This window comes from Sceloporus occidentalis, unplaced genomic scaffold (assembly GCF_023333645.1).
Source record: "Sceloporus occidentalis isolate IW3139 unplaced genomic scaffold, rSceOcc1.0.p SCAF_1, whole genome shotgun sequence".
Taxonomy (NCBI): domain Eukaryota; kingdom Metazoa; phylum Chordata; class Lepidosauria; order Squamata; family Phrynosomatidae; genus Sceloporus; species Sceloporus occidentalis.
The window spans coordinates 243,326,113-243,343,057 of NW_028316981.1; positions in this window are offsets into that span (position 1 = coordinate 243,326,113).

Sequence of the window (16,945 nt, forward strand, 5' to 3'; positions counted from 1 at the left end):
TTCCAGGCTCTAAGAAAACTCTGTCTTTTCTGACCATCTGGATGACAGAATTGCTATTGGGAGCATCACACATTGAGGCTTTCTTTGACAAAGGTATAATGATCCATCACTGACATAGTTCCTTCTCTGAATGTTTTCTGCGCAATCAGTGACCCTCTGCCCCTATAAAACCTCATTTCTTTTCACTACCTTGCTTTGTCTCTTCCTTGATTGTGTTCACAATTAGCTGACCCACTATTCAACTGAATTACATCTCAACTGAATCTGCATGCCTCTAATGATCACCTGGATGAGTTGTCCTCAGATTATCTCCTCTACTTTAGGAACATGGAATTTCCTCATGAGCATAAAAAGAAATTCACAAATTATCTTCTTGCACTTCTAATGCTGCTGCTTTCTGGCACTGATACATCAAAAGTGCTTTCATTCTGTGTCTCTCTTCTGACAAGCTTTTATCAAAAGATGACATGAACCAAAATGTCCTCTGCTGGGTAACCTATTGACTACCCTATACTGGCAGGCAGCCTTCTTAGACCATATAGGGATTTTCACACAGAAAAACATCTGTATAAAAATATTATGAGTCTCGCCTACATGACAAGACAGAAAAGTATGGAGCTTCTCTTTCATCTTTGCATTGCTGCAACCAGAAGTCAGAGTGAGGCATCTTTTTCAGACAGCAGACTTGGGGTAACACCACAGGGCAGCAATATGCTCCTTATCTGCTTTGCTACTATGACATGGGTGGGTGGGTGGACATGCATATCCATCCATCCATCCATCCATCCATCCATCCAGAGAAGGGAACAGTTGCTTGTGGAACATTCTGTCTAACATTCTGTCAGATCTAACTGCCTCAGATCTGAATACTATGCTTCTTGATTTGATACAGGCTGCTATTTTGGGGTTCTAGTTTGTGAAATTTAAGACCAGAAAAATGTAAACAGTGTGTTTACACAGAAAGCTCTGTGTACTGTAGAATGCGTATGTGTGTTATAGAGAGTTCCAGGCATACCAGCCTATCAACAATGATAAGTAAGTGTAGATATTGAATTGACCAATAATGAACCCAAGACAGGTGCTTCATTAAGGGAAATGACTGATGCAATCAGGTGGCTGATATAATCTGATGAAAGGCAGCTAAGAGCCAAGTGTACTCGATGCATTACATCACCTCCAAGAAAGAAACTAATTGTTTGCACAATTTGGGACCTGTATTGGACAAGATATGTCTGTTGATAGGCTAAGAAATATGCATAACATAAGGAGATGATGATGATGATGATGATGATGATGATGATATCGATATCTATTTATTTATATCCTGCTCTTCAGCCAAAAGGCTATCAGAGCAGCTTCAGTCTCCCCCATACAACCAAAATGCAGACCAAGGCATGTGTCACCGTAGCCAGAAAACTCACAAACCAAGGCATGTGTCACCGTAGCTGTGCCATCTGCATACTGGTGACACCTCACCCCAAAACTCCAGATGATTTCTCCCAGCAGTTTCATGTAGATGTTGAATAACATGGGGGATATGGGAGAACTGAAGCCTGAGGGATTCCACAGGCCAACAGCCAAGTGGTAGAACAGGAGTCCCCCAACACCACCTTCTGAATTCGCTCCTCCAAGAAAGACTGGAACCACTGCCTAACAGTGCCCCCAAGTCCCATCTCGGTGAGGTGGTTCAGAAGGATACCATGGTTGATGGTATTGCACTCCACAGAGAGATCCAGCAGGACCAAAAGGGACACACTCCCCCTGTTCAGTTTCCTGCATAGGTCATCAACTAAGGCAACCAAATCTGTCTCCATCCCATAGCCAAGTCTGAAGCCAGACTGAAATGGATCTAGATAATCCATTTCATCCAGAAACCCATGGAGCTGGGAGGCCACCACTCACTCCAGAACCTTGCCCAAGAATTGAATATTAGAGGCTGGCAAATAGTTATTGAGAAGAGTGGGATTCGGGGAGGTGTTTTTCAATAATGGTCTCACCACAGCCTCCCTTAAACAGGATGGAAACCTCCCTTGCTGCAGTGAGGCATTAATCGCTCCCCTTACCTACTCAGCCAGTCCCCCTCTAGCTGCTTTCAGTAGCCAGGAAGGGCAGGATCCAGTGTGCATGTGCTGGCCTTCACTTCTCCAAGGATCCTGTCCACATTCCCATGCTACACAAATTGAAACTTATCCAATAACACAGAACACATGTTGTACTTGTTATATTAATGTGGTATTTTAAAACTGTACTGTTTTATTGTTGCTGTTTTAAATCATTTTGTGAACTGCCTTGAGTCTATTTTTTAAAATAAAAATAAATAATTAAATAGCCTAAATTACTAAGAGGGAGTATACTATACTTATGGCATTCTCCCATATAAATATTTACTGGGCCCTCTATATTATTGGGGTTTGGTTCCAGGGCCCCCCATGGTTGCCAAAACATGAAGTCACATTTTTTGCCCATTTATGTTGCTGACATTGAATAATATGTAGTGTGATCATTTGCAGGCAGTTTTGAATTCACAGACAAGAAGCCCATGCATCACAAGGACACACTGTACTTACTAATGCTTGAGTGGAGTGTTGATGCTAGCTCTGCCTGGGTGGATCTTACCATTGGTTATGAGCTGGACAACAAGGTGACCAGAAGGTGATAACAGGGATCTCCAAACAGATACAAATTAGTGGGAAAATGACAAATAATTTTCAGTCCCTCAATTGAAAAGCCAGGGGTAGCCAATTTCATATATTTTACTGGGGCACCATTCACTATTCTGTTAAAGACAACAGGATATTCTAGACTAGACTTTTTGCACTGGTAAATTTCCAGAGATTACTTCAGCCATTCGATGCATCAGCCATTGCTCTGTACCTTGGCACACGCTTTGAATTTATCTGTCAAGGCATTGTTTATGTTTTCCTATCTTTGTTTATACTTTTGTTGGCATTCTGTCTGGAACGAAAATGTCTCTGTGTTCTCAGTAATACATACACATTCTATAATACACAGAGCTTTCAGCTTTATATTTTATATACTGTATATCTTCATGAATCCATTATTTACATTTTCTGGGGTTTACATTTTCCAAGTTTAAACCCAGATCAGTCTGCAGCCTGTATCACTGAGATGCAGGGGTTCCCACATGGCGATATGAATATATCTGTAAGTACAAAAGCAGGCTACATTTGTCCTTGGGGGAAAAATCAGAGTGATCACTTGTTGATGCAATCTTCTCTTCCTTTTGGTTTTTACTTGACTTTGCAGTTGTTTGCTGCTTCCATGTTATTCTATCAGAACAGAGTCCTTGCCAAGTGACTGCGGTCCTCAGCTTCTTTGAAGTTCATCACATATAGCTCTCTGATGGGCAAAACCTTCTGAGCACTGTCTTAGGCTGGGATTCCCCATTACAAGTGATAACTGGGAAATGTTTGAGGTTGTTTTTTTAAATCAGGAAAAAAGAGAATACTGTATATGTAACAATTATGACACAAGCACAATGCTCCAAGTCATCTAAGCCCATAACTCCCTACAGACTTTCAAACTCCTGTGTTTGACAGTTCAATCTCTTGGCCTCTTATGGTTGCTGTGGCTTTGATGGGTATGAAACCAACTGTGCCAGCAGCAAAAAGATGGGAGGATGGCCTTTCTCACCTCTACTCTTTTCTTCCCCCTCTTTTACCTTCCTTCCTCTCCATACAATAGTATCCTTAAATCCACTAAGTAAGATAAAATAGAGAAAGGAGAAAATGGACTATCTAGAGAAATCTCTTGCCCTCCCTCCAGTGGTGGTTGGTGGCTTTCAGATCAGAATGGCAGATTGCCACAATCATAGGTCCTGCCATGAGTGCTACCTGTATGTTATGTATACAATTTTTTTTACTACTGGATGATGGGTTATGCTACATAACTGGTGGTGTTAGACGAAGATAATGTTTTTCTTTCTTAATGCTTGCTAATGAGCAGATGTGAAGGATGGAAGAATGTGCTTACAACTGTCAAAGTCAATTCAATGGGAATGCTTGGTACAGAGAGGAAAGGAAACCAATGCAAAGTGTAACAGAATATAGTGAGCCAGCTTGGTGGTAGTAATAAAGAAGTCCTCAATAAAGAAACTAGTCTAGGATGGTTTGCTTCAACCCAAGAGGAATATGGAAGGTGAGGAGTTCAGGTAGCATTTGGCTTCAAGACCACACTTTTGCAACTGTTAAAGCATCTCAACAGTCCCCCAATGCCCTCCATCCCCCTCATGTCAAAAATAATTTAATTTTACCTGAAAACCACATAGAAATCTCCCTACACGTGAAAAGTGCAGGAAAACCTCCTGTAAACCCCTCATTTAACCCTTCCCTACTTTTTTGTTGCTCTCAAAATGGTGACAGGGAGTGGTGCAATGTCACTTTCTGTCTCAATTTTGAAGACAATTTGAAGAATTTTGACTGGGGGGGGGGGTACAGCCCACAGTGGTTCTGGAAGGGAAACTGGGTCATGGCCTCCATGCAGTGCCTATCCCTGGCCAAATATGTTTGAGTTTCAGGCGTGTACCTGCAAGAATACAGACAACACTTATTCTTGTCTATACTTTGACCCACCTGATGGGTAATCCCAAGAAAGGGATTAGAAGAGGTGGGAAGGTAAGTAACAGAAATTGAGGTTTAAATTATAAGTGCATATTAAGTGGGAAAAGCTCACAGTCACAATGGGTGAGAAAGAAAGAAATCCCCATCTTCCTCCTTCTCCTGCCGCATCCTCATTCCCACAGTCAAGCCACATATACATCTATCTAATTATGTAGACAGCGTAGGAAGAAGCCAAGTGTCACCCCAACATCAACTTCTTGTTCAGATGGTAATCCAAACCAAAGAAAACTGTGAGGTAGAATGATAACGATTCTTATTCAGAACATAGCTGCATAGCACAAAGGGAAAGTAAACCACTATATATCTGTAACATTTTATCTGCCCAAATCTTTCCTTCCTTCTTTCTTATAAATATTTTTCTACCAGCCTTGAATCATGTTCCTAGGTAGGTGGTTTACAAAGAGACATGACTGGCATGCTGAGCATCTCCATTTGAAAAGCAGATGTCCTTCAAGACTGCGCTGTGCATTAGGTAAAACACAGTGGGCTCCTTTGCTGCACAGCAATGCCTCAGAAAACATTCTTCCAAAAGGTAATGAAACTACAGCTAATATGGCAAGACTGGTGCGTACAACTTGGTCAGAGCTAATTGTGCATGTTCATGTGAATCAGACTTCTGATAAAACTCATTACCAATGCACATTAAAGAAATTGGCAATTACATTATGTTTCATCCAAGTGTCTCCTCTCTTGGCTAAATGTTAGTTTTGTTAGAATTCTGTTTAGTGAGCTCATTCCATAGGTGTATTGGATGTAATTCTGCCGAGTGGCTTGAAAATTAATGCTAAATGTTCTCCTGGTTTAATTTTCACCTCAAAAGTATTGATTTCAAGGTGGACTGAACACTCACAGAATAGTATTTAATTTTACCTTGTTCTACAGCTATTCACAACTGTTGAACAGTTGTATGAACACCGTTTTTCCTCCATGCTCTCCTTCATCTGCTCCCAACCACCCAATTTTACTCCCTCCGAAATGATCCTAGGCAATCATGGATCATGTATTAAATTGGTCAATATCCCAATGCAATATAATCAATCTCAATTAATTGTGTGATGATGAAGCCCTTCTGAATGAGAGCAATGATTCCTGCACCAGAACACATGGGTAATCAGGGATCTCTCTAGCAAACTGATTCAATTTTTCTTTCTGTTTGGGGAAAAAAAAACTGGGGAAAATTTGTCCAAAGGAAGAGCATTTGAAAGATTATTGGATGCCCAGTCTTCATTATCTGTATTCTGCCCTGAAAAAGAAATAGAAAGGATGAAGGGATTCAAGAAGAGGTAATAGTTTTGAAATAAAGTATACTAATAAGACAATCAAAAATCATATAGGATAAAAATGAAAGGGTTTTTTTTTTTTAACTCCATCAGTTCTCTTCCCCTCTCCAACCTCCTTAAGTCTTATTTGGGAGGTAATGTGGAATATAAATTAAGTAATTGAATAGAACAGAATCTTTTGCTTCTGTAGTTCTGTAGTTAGAAAGCTCAATTATGAGACATCATACCAGTCAGAATCCACTCAGAATAGACAGCTTATAGGACTATCAGACCTTCAATGCAAATTAACAATTACTGATAGAGGGAAGAGAGAGACAGTGAACTCAGAACTGCATCACAGATGCTTCCTGTTGCACTTGCCAGCACAATAGTCATCAGTACAAAGGAGAACTGGTGGAATAAGGGCAGTAATTGACTTACAGCAATATAGGCAAGGCAGCTATGCAGCTCACCACGAATTATATTATTATTCACAACAGATCTTCCCACATGCATTGCCCAGGTGAGCCAATGTTTGTCCTGACATCTGAAAACAATTCAATTAGGTGCCAACAACTATAGGGCTGGAACACGACAAGGCAAGTGCCACTATGTTCTTATTCTCTTATGCTCTTATCCTGTATAGGTTGGTCTGGCTGTAAACTGGAACATGCTATCATTTGGAGAAAGCCTGATGCTTTCACAAGCAGCAATGAAGAAAGGGCCAGTGGCAGAAGATGTGACAAAGGTCAAAATACCAGAATGCAGAGAAAGCGGGAAAGACTCAGAAGGACTAGAGTGGAAGGCCTGGTCAAAGTCAAGCTAAGAGTACAAGTGAGAAAAGGGCAGAAAATGATCAAAAAGGTCAAAGGCAGAAATGCATAAAAAGACTACCTGGATATCAGGGCATCTCCACTGCAACTCAAAGCAACACATTGCTCAAATTAGCTTGACATTAGGGTGACAGTTTTGGAATCAGGTTTTATAAGGTTTGTAAAGACATCTTACAATATGAGTTGATTGTGCAAGGTTAGCAGCATCCCATTCCTGAGCCTGTGGGAGGGGACAGTCCTTGAATGTCACAGGGTGGGTTCTTGGATTTCACATGAGAAAGGGCAAGGGTTGACAGATGGACAAACTGATTTGCATGAGCTGATTGTGGTAACAGACATGAGAGGCTTGTAGAGAATCTGGGTAAACTGCTTGATTAATAATGATGATGATGATGATGATAATAATAATAATAATAATAATAATAATAAGTTTAATTTATATCCCGCCTCTCTGAAAGGTTTGAGGAAAGTTGCAACATAAGATGCATAAATAAAATACATAAATCCATACATAAATCAATACATAAATCCCCTTATCCCCCATGCTTAAACTAATCCACATAATTACAAATAGAAAAAAACAGCATTATAAAACAGTTAAAATCAGATTAAAATAATCACAACTAGGGTGAGACTTCTTGGGGCAGGCATCGGGCAATCCATATCCGTGGAGCTGGTTCGATCAATCAGGGAAGGCCTGCCGGAAGAGATCTGTCTTGATGGCTTTTTTTAATTCATCAAGGTTGGTGATATGTTGGATCTCTTCCGGCAGGCCATTCCATAATTTGGGGATGGCAGATGAGAAGGTTCTCTGGGTAACTGCAGCCAGCCTGTTCTTCACTGGCTGCAGTAGATTCTTCCCAGAGGACCTGAGTGTGCAGGGTGGATTGTATGGAAGGAAGCGTTCCTGCAAGTAAGCTGGACTCTAAGCCATGAAGGGCTTTAAAGGTTATTACCCACACCTTGTACTGTGCTCAGAAACTAATCCCACTTGATAGCATGGAAAATTGATGACGATTTGGCCTTTTTAGTGATTGATAGTAATATTGTTGTTGTTTTACTGACTGTATTTTTAGATAATATTGTATTTTGTATTGTATTATGGTTTTTATTTTTTGCTGTAATCTCGCCTAGATCCACAGGGAGAGGCGGGAAATACAAATACAAATAAATTATTATTATTATTATTATTATTATTATTATTATCATTAATAATGCAATATATATGGCAATCTAGAGGTATATGCACCAAGGAGCTGCAACATACTATGTATCGGTATGAGAACGGGACAGTGAAAAAAGCTGATACAGGAGAGTTCTATAGATTCCATGGAGTGCTAAAAAGACAAAGAAAAGAGTCCTAATGCACATCAAGCTTGATCTCTCCTGCTATCTCCCTAGAAGTCAAGATGACTCTGGGATTAAACACATGGGCAAAATAAAGTGGCTTCTAACCACTTTGAAGGCAGGGGGATTTAGACGACACATGAGGTGACAGTGGTTGGGAAGTGAAATGAAGCTGTGCTCCAGAGCTAAAAACTGAAGCAAAAACAAGCTGGGATACTCCATCTCAAGGTGGGAAATGTGCATCTTCACACCAGCGTATAAACAGCCTGGTGCTAGTGCAGGACTGTGGCAAAGCAAAAACACAATCGCCAATAATACAATTGATGTAATTACAATGTACACAAACCAGATAGTCCAACTGGGGGGGCATGGGATCAAGAGGGGTGAAGGGGGATGAAAGGGACATGTATGAAGGGCCTCTATGATTGTGCTTTGCCACTGAGCACACTGATGCACATGCAATTGTGTGGCTGATCATATGAGTGGGTACCTAATGGAATGGTATCTGGGCAGGAAGAGGGAAGTAATTGGAGGTTGCTGGGTATGTTTGTGTGATGGTACACATGCATGGTGTCACACAGTGCAGACAGCCCATGGGTGTTTGGGTCACTTTCAGTGTATGTGGTGCATACAGTGGGGTTTCAACCCACTTTGAGATAATGCAGTATGGAACTGCTTTTTTCTGCCAATATGCTCCATCCCTAAATTGAGGCTGTTGTATTTCAGCCTCATCATGAGAAGCTATGACTAGAAAAGATGGTAATGCTTGGAAAGGTGAAAAGCAGTACAAAGAGAAGTAGACCACATGATGATAGACTTAATCAACAAGGCCATGGCCTTGAGTCTCAGGAACCTGAGTAAAGCTGTTGAGAATTGGGTGTCTTGGAGGTGTCTCATTCATAGGGTCATCATGAGTCCTCCACTTGAAGGTAGTTAACAGCAAATATATCTACAATCCCTGACCGCTATCTCCTTCTCTTACTCCTGGCTTTTTGGTGCACTGATGATACACAAGCACAACATAGAATCACCTCTGCATTGATCTTGTGAACCCTAGGAGCAGCTGGGGATGGGTGAAGATAGTTCACAAAACTTTAAAGTCATGTCACAGACAAAAATCACTTGTTCTCAAATATTCCTTGCCCTAAACATTGTTTCCTTACATAGCGAACTGAAGAAACAAAGATATTCCCTATGACTTCAGATGGCACCTTAAAACCTGATAATCTAGTGAGGGAGGAGGTGCCAGATGAGATTTTACAGACAGAAATTGGATGGAGTTCTTCATCTGTAAGAACGAATCTGCCTGAAGATCTGATAGATCTGAGTGCTGGTGGTCCAGGAGAAAGACATTGCCATTTGGATCTCAGATGCTTTCACCTTAATGGCTGACCCAGTTCAGCTCCGAAAGGGGTAAAGACGGCCTTCCAATGCAGCTTTTAGCCAAGCTGGTCAATATGGAACAAACCTTCTGCCCATTACCAAGTCCCAGATAATATATTTATTAGCAACCATTAAACATCCAATATCCAAGTGAGTAAGATTTGGGGTTCTTTGAAACTCTTCATCAAGCTGTATCTTACATAACAAAAAATAAAATGCAGGTAAAGTTAAAAGAATCTTTTTGGACAGTTTAAAGGGTGATCAGATTGTAACAATTGTAAAGTAGAATTGTGGAATCCTTATGCATATTTACATAACAATCCCGTGCTCCTATCATATTACCTGGAGCACTGATTTGGCTTAAATTCTGATATCTGTATCATTGTGCTAACTTCTAATGAGTTAGAAGCAGCTCCCTAGTTCCCACTTGATCATCAGGGTGTAGCAACAGCCAAGGAGCTGTGTTCTCCTAGAGTACATCTACACTGTAGAAATAATGCAGTTTCACACCACTTTAATTGCCATGGCTCCATCCTACATAATCCTGGGATTTATAGTTTTGGGAGGCACCAGCACTCATTGGCAGAGGAGGCTCAAGACTTTAAAACTACAAATCCTAGGATTCCATAGGATGGAGCTACATCATTTAAAGTAGTGTCAAATTGCATTATTTCCACAGTGTACATACACTTCTAGCCACTGACAGGGCTTGGGATTGCATTTTGGCTGCAGTTGTGCCCCAATGCAAGGCTGCCCTTATTTTGCCAAGTGATTGAGGGAGGCAAAACACAGGAAAGTGCAGCACTACACTAGATTAATGGCCAAAATAACAGTGCCGTGCCTGGAAGCCCTCAACTGTTCTTCAACACCACAGCCAATAAAATTATATAGGGACATAGAGGATCCTTCCTTGCAAATTATTCAATTTCAGAAGAAATTATTCAATGCCTATGCACCAATATAACCATGAGTTACATCAGCAAACATTATCAACAGAATCCTGGCCATTAACTTCAGTGGACTATTAGTTCTAGTCACCTGAGCACTGCAGTTTTGCTGAGAGTTCACCAGAATCAATCAAACTGCAACTGATTTCACAGCAATTTGAATGAATAAAAATAAAGGTCATTTCCCAAACAAATCCTTTGATTGTTCATACTAAGACTGGCATGTGTTTTTGCATCACAGGGACAATTGCTACAACAATAGAAATTATTGTTTCACATATTGTGAGTTATGTTTTATCTGTTTATACTCAACACTGTTAATAGCACCTTATGATTCAACATGCCAAGACAATTATTCCCACAGGACACTCATTGCTTTGAATTGTAAATGTCACAAGCATAAATATCTCTAAAATGCTCTAATGACGAGCACACACCTAACAGGTGTTTTACACTATGATACGTTAGGGAGGTTTCCTGTGCAGTATATCAATATATGAAAGGCATGAATAAAAGAATGAAAACTATGATTTAGGATTATTGGAAGGAAAGAGTGGGAGAGTGCCTAATAGACTATAGGCATTTATGAGCGTTATCTCATTAGTGCTGCTAATTGGTGCAAAGCAATAGTAGCTTATGTGGCATTTAATAATATAGAAAGCTGCCTATTGAGAAATATGAGAGATCTCACCAGAAGTGTGATCAAATTGGCATGGCAAAAGTATGTAGAGAAATCTTGTAGCACCTTTGAGACTAACTAAAGAAAGAAATTTATAGCATGAGCTTTCATAAACAAAAGCTCATGCTGCCAAGTTCTTTCTTTAGTTAGTCTCAAAGGTGCTACAAGATCTCTCTACATACTGATTCTGCAGACTAACATGGCTATATCTTTGAATTCTACCACCTGGCATGGCAAAAATGGAATAAAATCCAATCCTGCACTCAGCCACACACACATTGTTTAGCGGAGAAAAGTAGCAAGCAGTCTCCATAAAACATAGAAAGAAATAGATTTACTTACACGTTTATTGTGCATAGTCAAATACAGAGGAGATGATCACACCTGCAAATCCTGCCAGGATAGACACGAGATTGAAAAGTCAAAACCGGATGTTATTGCATGCAGGTGAGGCTGGGCAAGTGTAACCCGTCTGCAGCCCAGACCACAGCTGTGCTTATTCAGCTGCTTTTCAAAAAACAGACCTTGCCGTTCTTTAAAAGCTGCTCCATAAGTGCACCTGGGGTTGGGCTGCAGACGGGTTGCACTCGCCTAGCCTTGGTTGTGTGTGATAATGCCCAGTTTCAATTTTTCAATCCCACGTCTATCCCAGCAGGATTTACACATGCGATAATCTCCAGAGTCTAATAGAGGAGAGGGGGGAAATGGCTACAGGTTAGGAGATGCAGAAAGAGAGTACCTATGGAAAAACAAACAAATAGGAATGTTTATATTGGGTATTCATACTCATGTCTTATGGTTTGGGAAACTGGCACACAAAATAAATGTCTGAGTTAAACATGAAATAATACAGTATTAATATGAAAATAATACAGTAATATAAACCTAAATGCATATAGGTCTAATGTACTTCCTTACTTTCAGCACTTTGTTCTATTCCTGCAAGAAAGATTTAAGAAGATGCAGGAAGATGAAGAAATAACTGAAAGCTCCTGAAAAATGTCTTCCAGTCTACTTTTGGAAAATTATATTATACATTACAATATTAAATAAAATTTACAAGAAAAAATCTAAGTAATTCTCATTGTAATTTCATCCATATCTTCTGAGTGAGACTTTGCAATAAAATTAACTTTATTATTTGTTTAATAGCCCACCTATCTCCCAATATAAGATCCAAGACATCTTACCATGTAGGTTGAAGCAAAATACAGTGGAAAAAAGGCACAACATTTAAACACTTTTTAAAAATAAAAAACATCATTGTTGTTTTATTAAACCAAAACTTTGAAATTTTGGGGAGCTAATTCATGATTTTGAAATGAGAAAGGTCAAAAAATAAAGCTTTAAAGTTAATGGGACTAACATTTGCAGTCACATTGGTCCTTTAGATTACTGTGGTCCCTCCACATTTGCTAGGGTTAGAACTGAAGTATCCCCATGCTGTGGAAAAAGCATAAATAAACAAACACTATTATTTTACATCCTCTAGGAATCTCCAGGTCCTCCTGTACAACTCTGCGGTCAACATCTGCATAGAATCATGTTGGAGGACCTACAAATGCCTACATAAGTGTTTTCTCTAGGAACTTCTAGGTCCTCCAGCACAACTCAATGGTCAAATTCCAGCAGAGTTGAACTGGAGGACCTAGGGATTCCTAGAGAGAATATATTAATCAAAACCACATATAAATCAAATCCACAAAAGTTGAATCTGCAATTATGGAGGACCGACTGTAATTTTTTTAAAAAAAAATGCATTGACAGAATGATCCCTTTATTAATTATTTAAACATTAGAATAGAATTACTATACTTGTAGGCCTTTCAGGATTAACTGTGGCGCGTTACAGATGGGCCCATGAGGTGCCGTCATTACGCGTGGGGGCGGGGCTTCCTGATGCGCCTTGCCCCTTGCGCGTAATGACTATGTCAAAATGGCGGCGGCCGTTCCACACGGCCGCTGCCATTTTGACATAGCGGACACTCTGCATCTGCACATCGCGCAGCCGAAGTGACGTCGTGAGTGTGCGACTAGCGCCTCATGGCGTCTCTTCCAGGGCTGAGGAAGGAGTGCGATTTTCACACTCATTCTTTGCTGCGTCTGGGAACCGCACGGTTTGGATGCTGCGGTTCCTGGACGCAGCAACCAGCAGCAGCATGAGACTGCCCCTTCTGGGCCATCTGTAACATGCCTCAGTTAATATTAAACAAAAAAAGCAAAGATGGATATCTTTGCAGAAATGTAGATTATGTAATAGTCATTTCAAAATTAAAAGAAACTTTTTCACCACTCATGGAACTGTTATGTATTGTATTAAGGATTTTGGGGTGGGAAGTTCTATGTTACAAGTTTGTACCAGCCTCAGAAAAACTGTACTCTTTCCTTGCACAGAAAAAACACTTTGGACACACAGCCTGTCCTTTCAGATTTCTGTGGCGGATGAATTACTTACACATCCTTAAGTAAACATGATGTCCCCTTACAAGAAGTAAGGAAAAGGAAGGCATCAATATTCAAAGCTTAGTGCTGTACCAAGATGCATAGGTTCTACGACATACTGAGTAAAGTTATGATGCCTGACACCACTACTGCCACCGCCACTGCCTATATCTCTAAAAGCAAAGAAGAAAATAACATATTTAGTGACTTCAGAAATGATTTGGTAAAATAAATCTGATTCAATAAAATCTCCTTTCACAGGATATGATATAGATCCATGAACAAACCACTAAAATCTGTGATTCATTTAAACTCCCAATATAAAGATGTGGTATAAATTATGCAACAATGCTGTGTGAAGTTGAGCCTAATCAATTTGAATAAAGCTTGTCTCCTGCTAATATAGCTCAGCTTTGCTGGCCATTACTAGCATGTAGAATGAGCCAATGGGATAATAACATAGATAATTGCCAAGCAATTGGATAGCTGTACAGTATATAATTGTTTTCTCCCCCTTCAAGCTCTAGAAGTGAAACAAATTAAAATGACTAGAATATTCAGCTGTGCTTCCAGCATGGAAAATAGACTGCTTAATTAACTGTACTTTGTGACCTGAATGTGTTTGAGTAAGACAGAGGGCAGGTAGAAAATTGCATACCCAAAGGATTCCTCTGCTTTCATCATAACAGCTATCTCCATTTTAAGGTATATAAACATGAAACATGTGATAATGGTTATTTGCAAGGCTTGGACTGGCTAAACACTTGCCTCCTCTCTCTTCTGAGTGATGCCGCCTGAGCTTAGTGTGAAGTCCTCTAAAAGCAACACAAGAAGCCAGACATTTAATCCATTATAGCTTTGTTCACCAAATGTTGCTATAATTCAGGGAAATAATGTTATAGCAGAAAGAAGAAGAAAGTGTATAGACAACTGCATTATTAAGAGGGAATGTTTTCTCATGCTATGGTCTCTACCCTGAATTTTGCATGAAATTAAGGCACAAGAAAGAAAAGAGCTAGTCATAAAAAGTAGTCTGTCACCTTCTTGGAAGATTTCTTAACTTTCTTTTAATTGGCTTCCATAGTAAATTATATGGGGGGGAAATCTTATCACATATATAGAATTCTGTTAAGAAAAAAAAATCTGGAACTACATGTCTATCTGGATATTTTCATTGAGTATATTCATGCAGAGTATTTTGTTTTAAGAGAAACATGAAAAGCCATGTGAGTTGGGCCAAAACTTAGTTATACTTCGGGCCTTTACAGACCGGCACTTTGTGCCAGCCTGTGGGCAGAGTTAGGGCACAGCGTCCTCATGCTGGACACTTAACTCCACCCCTAGGGTGCCATTTTGATGTGCACCGGTCTACATAGCACATGCCATCATGGCGCAACTCCAGCGCTGTTTCTACATGATGCAGTGCCCAGGGGCATCATAAAGCTTCACGGCCACAGCTATGGCACCCCTTGTGCTCTCCAGAGGCTGGATCAGGGCCACGGCGTGAGGTTGTCGCGGCCCCAATCTGGCCAGTAAAGAGGCGGCTGTATAGCCCCTTAGAGTCAGTTGAGGATACATCTTCATTATGGATAGATCCTCATTAAAGAGCTCTGATATTGAACTGCCATGACTTCTTCCTATGGAATTGGAATCCTGGGATTTGTAATTTTGAGAGGTGCTGAGAATTCTGAATTCTTATGTTGTACTTATGCTATAATTCAGTGGAGTGCCCTAGATAATTTGAAGTACTCCCCCAGAGCCAGAAACATGACAAATAAAGTATTATCCATGTGCAGTATGGCTACACCCCTGCTGAAATCAATAGCAAGTAAAACATTGTGTTGGAAAATGACTTTTGCCAACTTCTTTTTAAAAATTATATTCTAAATAGATATATTTAGTTCCTTTTCTGTGAATTTAGCATGCTGTTGTTGTTGTTGTTGTGTGCCTTTTTGAGGTATGGCAAACCTAAGGTGAACCTATCATGGGGTTTTCTTGGCATGTTTTATCAGAGGGGATTTGCCATTACCATCCTCTGAGGCTGAGAGAGTGTGACTTGCCCAAGGTTATCCAGTGGGTTTCATAGCTCATCAGGGATTGAAACCCTTGTCTCCAGAGCCACAGTCCAATGCTCAAACCACTACACCACACTGACTTAGCCTTGGCTAAGTATAAATCTAGCTGTGATCATCCCTAGGCACAACTAGGTTGCACATCTATCCAATTGGCCCATCTAGAATATGGGTCTAATACTACTGCAGTAATGGATATGGGTCTAATACTACTAGACCTATGGGTCTAATACTACTGCAGTAATGCAATATTGGAAAGCCAGTGTGGTGTTGCAATTTGAGTATTGGGCAACTCTGGAGAACAAGCTTTGAATCCTAGCATGACCATGTAAACCCACTGGGTGACCTTGGGCAAATCACATTCTATCAGCCTCTGAGGATGGCAATGGCAAACCTCCCCCTGAAGAAACTTTCCAAGAAACATTAGAGTTGCAAGATGTCAAAAATATTGGAGTTATGCATGTCTTCATCACAGTACAAGAAAGTTGTGTTTTTGAACAACAAATTAATTAATAAATTCAAAGTGAATTGCTGTACTTGGGGCTTCTAAGAGGGGCCATTCACTATAGTCTCCTTTTTGCCAGAGAAAGAGCAATTTGGGGTCTGTATAGGAGTCAAAATGGATAGAGTCACAGTTTGAACCACCTCACATTGCCTACACCAAACTTCCTCCAACTTGGTATTCTCCACATTTTTTGAACTACAACTCCCTCTACTAGTGCCACTAGTGGTCAATAGTGATGGGAGCTGCAGAACCACATTGAGGAACGGTGGTGTACACTGACCAGCCACAGCTCTACAGATTCTCAGGGTAAATCTGTTAAGGAAAAAGCAACATGGGATATACAGTGAAAGAAATAAAACATGTATGTGAGAGTCAGGATGACTCAGCAAAAGCAATTAGAAGCCACACAGGTGTAAAAGGTAATGTAATTAGCAAGTCCTAAATGCCAAGGACAGAAATGCAAAGTGAATAATTGAACACACCTGAGAATTGTTAAGTGGACAAGGTTAGATGATGAAATCATTAATTATGGGATGAACCAAGAGAACCAATGAAAATGGTTGTACACGCCCACTGGGTGGAAACTGACAAGAGTGGGTGGTGTTTTCCAAGGGCTATAATAATGGCTATGAATCCCAATGTATTGTGTGGGTAGTAGTTGTGGAGGAGTATTGGATTTGTGTTGGAGCTGTATATAGTAGAATAAAGTAGATCTTTTATATAAGACTACTGAGTTGTCTGGTGTCTTGGGTGAAGATACAAGAGCCAGCTGGATCCTGAAGAAGTGTGAAGACTTCTGTGGAAGCAAGAGTGAGAAGGCTTGGAGAGTTTGTCAGGG